Raw genomic sequence first — 11,899 nt, 5'->3', positions numbered from 1 at the left:
TATTTACTGTTCCATTTAAGTAAACATGATTAGATGTTGGTTTCAATACTGCATCTGACATTTTACATGCATCATGTGCCGGCGTCTTGCGCAGTAGTGCATTTTCAATTTGTGTTTCAGCTTAAACTGCCTGCGGATGCATTAAACTATGGGTTAAGATAGATATACTTTCTGCATCTACACGCATGACTGTAGACCTAGAAAACTGAGTACTCAGAACGAGGTAATGCCTGCCTTCGATTAGTTTATCGATGGCTGATCTGTGTACGCAAAGAAACTGGATTATTTGATCTTAACTTATTCCTTGTATAGAATGAAGGTATAAAGATTTAAGATGGAGGGCATCTAACATGTAGGATTCATCGATTCACACCATGTAAACCCGACAATGATTGAATTCGATCCAAAACAAACCGAGAATTATGCATTAAAGTGTATTTTGGTGCTATAATTAAAGAAATATATCTTTAGAAATTAGGACTAACTAACCTATGGTGATCTATATACAGTTATCACTGTATCCTCTTTGTCATCCAGCCAGTTATTAGCAAGATCATTGTCTTCACCTCACAAAATAATCGAAAAGAAACCTATCAACCCGTCATTAACTTGCTACAAGGTAAAATCCGATCATTTTGTTATTTCTCTTATAATATTTGACTTGATTGAATCTAAGTCGACTTATGGTAATAATCACACACATATATAGTGTACCCATGATACATAAAAAAGTGTTAGACGCCAACCATTCACAAAAGAATGGATAGTCCAATATGACTTATCTTGTAGGAAGCAGGGCCGGATAATAATTTATGTGCTTCTTATGTAATGGAATTCATGCACCGTTTCAATGGAGATACGTCGCTCCAGGTGGCCGATGCTGAGGTGGCGGCATACATATTGATGACTAATTTTTAGGTCTGATACGTATTTATAATGATTGATTTCTTCAATTCTTAAAATTGCAGCTCATCATGCTATCCAGAGGTCGTCTCATGCCTATTGAAATCAACACACTTCAAAAATAACTTGTAGGGTTCATTAATGACCAAATCATCAGTCCAACCAGTGAGTTTCATGAAATTAGATCGTCTCTCTCATTACCCTCATCCAACAAGAAAGGGCAGAGTTCAAACCTTCGATTAACAATAAATCTTAAATTCCTTATCCCTTGTTGTAATGAAACTTGACATGCATGTGGTGTATATATACTGTGATGAGTTCAGACATGGTGTTTTATGATTTAAATTTATGTGCATATGTATATATCCTGCGATCAAACTTGACGTCTCATGAATTAAATTTATATGTGCGTGTCTACAAATATACCATATAGTATTAGCAGCAACAGCCAAAATTTGAAAATGGACACGGTATTGGCAACATCCAGATTTTGAAAATGACGAGAAACACCTATCAGTGTCACTGGCACGGATAGTACACCTATCAGTGTCAGATCGACAAACCAGCACTGATGCTTATTTTCAGTGTCGGTTCCATACCCAACACTGACTATCAGTACCGAATAATCAGTTGTGGTTCAAAACCTACCACTGATAATGCTTTTAAACCATAGCTGATGAGAATTTCTACAGTGGTTTCATAGGTTGCCTCTTTGTCCTTGCCATGCTCGTCGGCAGCACCAGCAGCAGCTGGTGGAGCCAGCTCAACTCATCTGTAAGGCACACTAGCAACTTAACTCATCCTTTGTCTTTTCTACTTTCCTTGACCTGGAAACAAATAGGACGTTGTAGCTCCTTCAACTTTGTTGCAGCCTGAGGACCAATTAATAGCAGGTCAAGCACACAACGATTCTATGAATGTATCAAAATCGACTAAGCGTGAGCGAATAATTTGGTAAATAATAAGCTCGTGAGCATGCGCAATTTAACATCAGTTTCGCTCACCAAACAATTTGAAGTGGTGAAATACCCCTCTCAGTATATGTCATATTAAGTGCATAACCATCTATCCAAGCTCTCCTTGCTATATATTTCCTTTATCTAGTGAAGATTATGTAATACCCAGAATAATTATTGTCTTTATTTTTTTCCCTTCAAGTCGCAACGAAAGGAAGAAAGAAAGGAAGCAATCACAAAAGAAAGAAAAGAAGAAACAAATCAGTTTGGGGGCTGTCTGGGCCGCCCATGGGTAGGTTCTAAAGCCCAGTCGCCCCTCCCATGTACCCGATGAAACACTAGGCAGCCTCTCCTCCCCAAACAGCCCCCTTCCCACCCCCTCTCCACCCTTGGCCACCCCCTTGCTGCAGGATGCCTGCTGGGCGTCCCCCTCAAGAAGAAAGGGGAAAGAAAGAGAGGGATTTGATATCGTGCTGCCCTAAGTTTTGGAGGAAATCAAGGTGAGATGGAATCCATATTTTCACCTGCAAATAAATGATTTGGGATGGTTTTTAGATTTGGGGAATAGAAGATTTGTGAGGAGAAATCTCGTTGGATTATGATCCTCAGGTTTCAGAATTCTAGTTTTCTGCAGCTCTTTTTAGGTCTCGATTAGGGTATGTTCGAGGCTGAAATAGGTTATCCAACTATAAGGTTTTTTTTAGCGTTCTTGTTGATCTATCAACTGTCAACAATTCAGAATTTTTAGCCAAGTAGTTTAGTACATATGAACTTTTGAATTTGGCTATCAAATTCTAGCGAGATTCTAGACAGTAATAGATCTATTCAGTTTTTGGACATCTTAGATGCCGAACCAGTTTTTCAGAATAACTAAGAAGTTGTAGAGGATTCGTTAAGATTTCCAATGGTGTGTAGTATGAATTTTTTTTGTTGGATATAGCTCCAATTATGTTGTTCTAAATTTTCTGCAATCGATCATTGACAGATTTCAGTGTCGAATGTTTAGAGCTTGATTAGGCCATTATAATGATGTTTTCTGTAGATCAAAGTTATACCAAAGTTGAAGCTTGTGTTGTGAGACACATGTTCATAAAGGTTTAGATTTTTTGGATCTTTTTGTGGCAGATATAAAAATGGGAAGCTTGCTGCCTAAAATTTCAGACAGATTCTGAAGTCTGTTTTTGGTTGCAGTTTAGACCACTTAGTGGCAGAATAAAATTATGTTTCTATACAAAAGTTATAGATCTCATTCTGTAGTTTCTAAATATGTATTTATTTGTTATCATATCTGTGGTATTAAAATAGATACGAAAAAGTGAAGCAACATTGCTGCAGTTATACAAATGTGATGAGTGTCAGTTTGTTCGTTGGATGGGTTGTAAGGTGTAGGACCATGTTCCTTGCTATTTGTATTTCATGTGGTATGTTGTGGTGCTGATATATGGGCGTTTGAGCAGGTGGTGTTGCGTCGATGCGTGTATGTCTTGTCTTCTTCATCGGTAAAGGAAAGTGAGCGTGACAATTATTGCCACAACTTTAACTTGTTATTTTTGCTACCTCCACCAATAATAATACAGCACACATGATTATATTTATTAATTTGGAAGATTATACCTACTTTCTCTAGATTTGTGAGTTTGTCTTAATCTTTTGGTTATAGTTAATAGAGTCGTATGCAATAGTGATAATGCCTTGTCGGTTTAGTCATTTCTAGTATAACCTCACCTTATATTTAATGGTTGTTTTACTTGAGGATAATGGTGTCAGTTTTGTAGAAGGTTATAGTAGAGGATATGCTTTGACTTATAGGTGGGTATTTAATTCTTTTGGAGGGCTGTTTCATATGTCTATAACTAGTTAGAATATAATCCTTTTAAAACCCTCTGTATGTTAAATGATAATCTAGTAGAAGCATAGTTTTTATCTTTTTGTGCTCTATATATAATTAAATTGTAATATATGGTTATGAAATGGGGTACGCCTTGCTCTTTCAAAGTAAGTTTATTGTTACTGTATGTTTATGTTCATGTCATATGCACTTTTACATGAAGAAAGAATGGTGGATATATGTGGATGAAGATGGCTTATATGAATTATCTAGAAAATACTTTTATGTTGATATATGTTTACGGTTGTGAATTATGCTATTTATATTTTGGTATTTGATGTATATCATGTGCATTGCATTTCATATGCATTAGAAGTTATGTCGTAAAGATCACAACTGTACCAGTACGTATCGTACGTTGCCCGAGGAGGGGTGCGATGTAAAAGAAGGCATGCCATTGCATTCACATGCATTGCTATATGGAATGGATTGTTGGATATGTTGAAGTTGCATTAGAGGTTATTATGAGAAGCGACGCTTCTCCATAGATATATTTATTATGGAATGACATATGGATTTATGAAGGTATTGAAGTCCTACATGGACTTGCATTGCATAGTATCTATATGTATCATATTGTGTTACAGTAATCTTTCATATACAATTTGATTGCGATAAATGGTATGCAGATGTTTGAGTAATCTTGCTAATTGTAGAAGGTATGTGGTTAAGTGTGGGTTATTCTTAAAGCTGTTATTTATTATTAATATGACTTGAACTCTATTTATGATGTCTTGGATGATGATATTTCCTTACAAGTCCTATTTAACTCTTAGAAGTTGAAGTCAATTATTGATATTGAGATCATGTCATGTGGGATAGACAGTTTTTTTTATCTTGCTTATGTTATAGTTATGTTTGCTATGAACATGTATTTATCGATCTTCTTTTAGGAGTAACTACCATAGAGTGTACCCACGATAAAAAAAAGTGTTAGACGTCGACCATTCACAAAAGAATGGATAGTCTAAAATGATTTATCTTGTAGGAAGCAGGGCCGGATAATAATTTATGTGCTTCTTATGTAATGGAATTCATGCACCATTTCAATGGAGACACGTCGCTCCAGGTGGCCGATGCTGAGGTGGCGGCATATATATTAATGACTAATTTTTAGGTCCGGTACGTATTCATAATGATTGATTTCTTCAATTCTTATAATTGCATCTCCTCAAGCTATCCAGAGGTCGTCTCATGCCTATTGAAATAAACACACTTCAAAAATAACTTGTGGGCTTCATCAATGACCAAATCATCAGTCCAACCAGTGAGTTTCATGAAATTAGATCGTCTCTCTCATTACCCGCATCCAACAAGAAAGGGTAGAGTTCAGACCTTCGATTAACAATATATCTTAAATTCCTTATCCTTCTTGTAATGAAACTTGACATGCATGTGGTGTATATATACTGTGATGAGTTCAGACATGATGTTTTATGATTTAAATTTACATGCTTATGTATATATCCTGCGATCAAACTTGACGTCTCATAAATTAAATTTATATGTGCGTGCCTACAAATATACCATATAGTATTAGCAGCAACGGCCAAAATTTGAAAATGGGCACGGTATTGGCAACATCCAGATTTTGAAAATGACGAGAAACACCTATCAGTGTCATCGGCGCTGATAGTACACCTATCAGTGTTAGATCCACAAACCAGTACTGATTATTCGGTTCTATATCCAACACTGACTATCAGTACCGAAAGGGGAAAGAAAGAGAGGGATTTGATATCATGCTACCCTAAGTTTTGGAGGAAATTAAGGTGATATGGAATCCATATTTTCCCTGTAAATAAATGATTTGTGATGGTTTTTAGACTTGGGGAATAGAGGATTTGTGGGGAGAAATTTCGTTGGGTTATGATCCTCAGGTTTCAGAATTCTAGTTTTATGCAGCTCTATTCAGGTCTTGATTAGGGCATGTTCGAGGCTGAAATAGATTATCCAACTATATGGGTTTTTTAGTGAACTTGCTGATCTATCAACTTTCAACTATTCAGTATTTTTAGCCAAGTAATTTAGTAGATATGAATTTTTGAATTTGGCTATCAGATTCTAGTAAAATTCTGGACAGTAATAGATCTATTCAGTTTTGGATATCTTAAATGCCGAACCAGTTTTTCAGAATAACTAGGAGGTTGTAGAGGATTTGTTAAGATTTCCAAGGGTGTGTAGTATGATTTTTTTTCGTTGGATATAGCTCCAATTATGCTGTTCTAAATTTTCTGCAATGGATCATTGATAGATTTCAGTGTCGAATGTTTAGAGCTTGATTAGGTCATTATAATGATGTTTTCTGTAGATCAAAGTTATATCAAAGTTGAAGCTTGTGTTGTGATACACATGTTCACAAAGTTTTAGATTTTTTGGATCTTTTTGCGGCAGATATAAAAATGAGAAGCTTGCTGCCTGAAATTTCAGACAGATTCTGAAGTCTGTTTTTGGTTGCAGTTTAGACCACTTCGTGGCAGAATAAAAATTATGTTTTCTATACGAAAGTTATAGATCTCATTCTGTAGTTTCTAAATATGTATTTATTTGTTATCATATCTATGGTAGAAAAATAGATACAAAAAAATGAAGCAGCATTGCTGCAGCTAAACGAATGTGATGAGTGTCGGTTTGTTCGTTGGATAGGTTGCAAGGTGTAGGACCATGTTCCTTGCTATTTGTATTTCATGTTGTATGTTGTGCTGCTAATATGTGGGTGTTTGAGCAGGTGGTGAGTGTGACGGTTGTTGCCACAACTTTAACTTGTTATTTTTGCTACCTCCACCTATAATAATATAGCACACATAATTATATTTATTAATTTGAAAGATTATACCTACTTATTCTGGATTTGTAAGTTTGGCTTAACTGTGTGGTGGGAAGGCAACGTGACAACCCACCATTGCTGGGTTAGCAAGGCGGAAAAGTGAGTTAGCCAATACTTATTACGTTTTGAGTTGACTATAGTATAGCATCTCCCTTACATAAATCCTTTTTATTGAATTGGAATTTGCATATTTCAAGGTTCTACTTGAATTATATACTTATGAGTTTAAAATTCAAGGCAGAAGATGAAATTTGAAGTCAAGTTGATCTATATAAGGATTATATATCACTACCACATAAACACCATTTTTTGTCTTCCTATCACGGCCGGTTCAAATATAGCCGGCACTAAAGAACTATTCAAAAGAACCGGCACTAATACTATTAATATTAGTTCTTGATATGAATCGACTGTGAAACATTGATTTTGACTACCAGTTTATGTTATGAACCGCAGTAACAGAAAAGAGAATATCACTGCCAATTTTTATTATGAATCGACAGTGATAATGGTAGATATCCTGTTTTTGAAAATTCATAATTTTTTCATACAAAATCAGATGAAAATAAACTTTATACGAAAATTATAACTCTCAACGAGATCTACGTATTTATAGTGGACAATGTTTTTATTTGAAAAAATATTCATGCCTAAATAATCATCTAAATATTTGGATAGGAAAAATTATAAGAATAAATTACCTCATACCCATCAATTAAAATTGTGAGGTAAGATGGTAAAGAAGCTTCGTTTGAGGGGTGAGACTGTGGGTTCGACTCTCATAAACTGCATGTGCATGTAATTTGCTATATTCGTGAGTTCGACTTTCACAAAAGCTACAAGAGGGTTCGTCGAGTGCAAAAAATATTTTTTTCTAAATATATCGGATTTAGAATCGACTATCGCTGTTAGTTCATAACACATAATTCCATTACTTTCTGTAGTAGGGTATATATATAATTATAGTGAAATCCAAGCTAAAATAAATAATTTCTGAAGTCGAACTTCATTAGTTAGGAAGTGTTAGTCAGTAGAATTACTGAGCGCTCACCTCATAGAGGCTGACTTGGCATTCACGAGGAATATGTGTTACCGATACACGCCATGTTCATTAGTTGCTGCGTTCATCGAGCGCGATCTATCTACTGTGACGGGTATAGGTTTCAATAAATTTAGTCGTTCCTCCCATGCATCCTTTACCGTTGACGCGTGGCTATTACGAGTAGTGCACATGCAGCACTAGCATATACTCCTAGTACGTGTAACTTAACATCGGGGTGAAGACATCACTTCATATACATGCAGCGCGTGCCGCACAGTACGTAGTGCATGCACGTTTTCAGTTTGTGTCTCAGCGCAAAGCCCGTTCTTTCCCAGTCAACTGCGCACCTGCTTTCAGTGACAGGAGCTTGTTGGAGGAAATTTGAGAAGGGGTCAGCTTAAATACGACATGCTTAGGTAACTTGTTAAAGAGGGGCCAGACTAGTATTTGCTAGAAATTAAATAGCAAAATTAAGTAATTTTTCAATAATATTTTTAAGCAAGGGATCTATGGCCCACCTTGATCACAATGATCCGCCGCCACTGCCTGCTATGGTATTAAGCTAAGGATAAAGAATAGACCTAAACTTTCCCCATTTATACATGTCACCATTGACGTTGAAAACCGCCTTAATGTGTTTTTTTAACGGAACATTTCATTCCACTAGATATGGTGCTCAGCTAAATTGCTGGCTAACAGACCTACAACAAAGCTGAAAAGGAATCCTTTCTAGCTTCTTCTTGACTCTTCCCCTAGCTACAGGTGAGATAGGGCGAAAAGAAGGCGAACCTCCTCCGGTGCCGATTTCCTCTGTTCCCCTTTCCCTCCGGCGGCCCTTCCGGTGCCGGCGGGGATGGGGAACGGGGATGGAGACGGCCGGTGTATATATTTCTCTCTTATCTAGTAAATCTAGGTAGGTTAGAGTTAGCTTCTCTGTCGGTGTCGACGCTGGCTTGGGGCTTTTGGTTTCCTGGCTTCTTGCATGTCTCCGGTGTGTTGTCCAGTGTGGAGAAGCTGAGGGTTCTGTTGCTCCTCTACGGATGCATCGGTGTGTGTGGCGGCGTCAGTCTTAGCTACATCACCGGCGTGCCTTGGAGGTTAGCTTCTACTCCGTTTGCAGGGGTTTTTCTTGTTCCCCTCTGTGTTTTGGTACTTTTGGGTCGCCGGTGTTGCTCCGGTGATGGCCGATTTGTTTTCGGGTCGTCGGACTTGGCTCCGGCGGCGGCCGATCTTATCTTCGGGTCGTCGAATTTGGTTCCGGTGGCGGCCGATCTTATGTTCCTCGATCTAGCTCGACGATGTGCCTGCTGATCCTTGTCGGGCCGCTTGTCCCTGAGTTCGGCACTGAGGTTGATGTTGGAGGTTGTTCGCCTGTGTCCGGTGAGGGGGCGGCAGGTTGTGCCGTCAAGCCGGTGCGTTCAGCGTTGAAAAGACCTGTTTGGGGCAGGTTGTCACTAGTGCTGTTAAAAATTGATGTTTCCTCACCGGTGGAGAGGATGGTGTCTGGTGTCTTCCTCTGTGCGGTTCTCAGCCAAGCTCCGACGAGGTGGTGCCATGTCTGGTGGCTTCGATCGGTGGAGAATATCAAGTTACGGACCTGTGAGGGGTTGTGCTGTAGCTTTGATCTCTAAGGGGATCCTTTGTAAGCGGGGGTTTGTATGGTTTATGCTTCTTCTATGAAATATAGTCCCGTTTACTCTAAAAAAAAAATGATCAGCTATGACACTGTGTGTTAGGCGACTAACTGTGTCTAGGAACGTTTCGTACGGCAGCGTGCACGTGAGACCCGGTCACATGTACTCGGGCAAGTCGTACTAGGGTGTATTTGGTTCCGAGATAAAGTAGAATGAGATAAGATCATCTTTTTTTTAGACAGATAGGGATGAGAATCATCAACTAATTGTATCTTTTAATTTTAAATAATAATTATTAATAATACACTAATTAATATGCACTAACGTATATTAATATTACTCTTGTCATAATCATTAGTAATTAACAATAAAATATACTAATTAACTATAATTATATTCTAATTAGCTTATTAATTATCACTAATTAGTATATTAATCCTTACAAATTCTAATCTTATAGTAATATATACTAATAAGTAATACAAACCTACTAATATCACTAATTATTTTACTAATAAGCATGATTAGCAAAGGTGGATGAGTTCGTTCCACCGATTTGGAGAGATAGGTTCATCCAGTATATTGAGAGAATATTTCTTAGAAGGGATAATCCTATCTCTATTGCCTGTGAACCAAACACCAAAAATAGGAATCGCCCTTCCTATCAAATCCCATCTCTCGAATCAAATACACGTACCCTTAGTGTCTTGGTGCATGCGTGCACTTTTACGTCGAGCACTATAGGCATGCATACAAGAAAGTAATTAGTAACGTTTTCAAATATATGTTATTCTAGAATGTTAGCACTTAGAATTTATTTTTGGGTCGAGCGCTATAAGCATGCTTGTAAGGAAGTAATTAACAACGTTTTTAAATAGATGTCATTCTAGAGATGTGCACTCAAAATTTAGAAACGTTGATCACTATTGGATACACATTATTGGTTATATTTGTGGGTTCGATTTTTGTAAAAAAATTTAGGTGTACTGATAAGTTAAAAATTTATTATAAAAATCAATATTTAAAATTTAACTATCATAACCACTTCCTCAGCTAATAACAACCTTTAAAGCTATAATCTATACAAACGAACCCTAAGCTAAGGAGGAAGATAGATAGGCTTTCCACATCTATACGCATGATCGTAGACCTTGAAAACTGAGTACTCGTAACGAGGTTATGCTGGCGTTTGATTAATTTACTGATGGCTGATCCGTGTATGCAAAGAAACTCAACTATTTGATCTAAGCTCAAAACATCCGCACTTGCCTAGCTAGCTAGCTTTCGCATTTGACGATCACAATACCATGTATCTATCTATACCTATATATTATAATAGCAAACTATAAGGGAATTCTCAAGTTAATCAGAAGAAAAACAAAACATTTGACAATGTATATATCTATCGATTAATTAAGCGAGAATAATCGTTCAGATAAAAGAATCTATTGAGGGCTGTGTTATTATATGCATGTGAGTATTTAATTAAGAACAAAGAAATAACTAACCGGACACCTATCAATGTCCTGGAAAATATGAGTCCGTCTAAAACAAGAGATACTGCATGGGGCGCTTGTATGTGTCCGAATACAACACAGCATCCTAATTCAAGTATATTTTTCTACATGAATGCGAATCTACTGTTATGACGTAAGTAAAAAAACAATCATGGCCAAAAATGAAAGTACTTCACGCATGGAACAAAACGACAACTTGATGTATTCTCATGCGTTCTATATTATCACTACTACAGAACAGGTCATTAATAACGTCTCATCAGTATCAGTTCGAACATAATCAATATTGTTCACGTATCAGTGTCAGTTCCTAAACTACCACGCGTAAACCATGATTGAGGCCTCAAGAACCATCACTAATAGGCATTATCATGCCGGTTCTTGGTGTCTCAATTATTGCTCGCGTGTGGGAAATTAAGAACCGGCACAGTGACGGACTATCAGTGCCAGTTGAAAATAGAACCAGCACTGATGCCTGTGTTATATGTATATCCAACCCTTAGCAGCTCTCCTCATTTGCTCCATTCAACCTGATGCCGCTCCTCCTCCCCGACCGCCGCCTCCTCCCCGTCCACAGCCTCCTCCTCCTCGTCCTCGTCCTTGTCATGCGTCGATTGCCGCCTCCTCCTCCCCGTCACGCGCCAACCGCCGCCTCCTCGTCATCGCTGTGGATCGGCCCGCTATCACCTCCTTGTCCTCGTCACGTGTCGGCCCACCGCCACCTCATCGTCGCCTCCTCGACATCCCCATGGCGAGCAACAACAGCAGTAGAGGTGGAGAGCATAAATCTAAGCAGTGTGGAGGCGAGGAGGCTCCATCCTATCCGGCCGCCCGAGTCCGAGTGACCACCCTCATACTTACGGCCTCTAGATCCTCAATGGCATATCCCCTTCTTACCCATAAGGGCCACAAAACACCTAGTTTAGTTATCAAATTCAAGTTAGAAAATTGTAGTTATCAAATTGTAGTTAGGAAATTGTAGTTAGCAATTTTAGTTAGCCAATTTAGGTCCTGAAATTAGATATGTATTATATGTTGGCTTATTATTAGATATGTATGTCATGATATTAGATATGTATCGCTATATCAGTGTTTTAGATGTTACCATCACTTCCAATGAGTAAATAGTTTG

Source organism: Phragmites australis, chromosome 19 (assembly GCF_958298935.1).
Source record: "Phragmites australis chromosome 19, lpPhrAust1.1, whole genome shotgun sequence".
In the NCBI taxonomy this organism is placed as follows: Eukaryota; Viridiplantae; Streptophyta; class Magnoliopsida; order Poales; family Poaceae; genus Phragmites; species Phragmites australis.
This window is presented reverse-complemented; position numbering follows the sequence as displayed.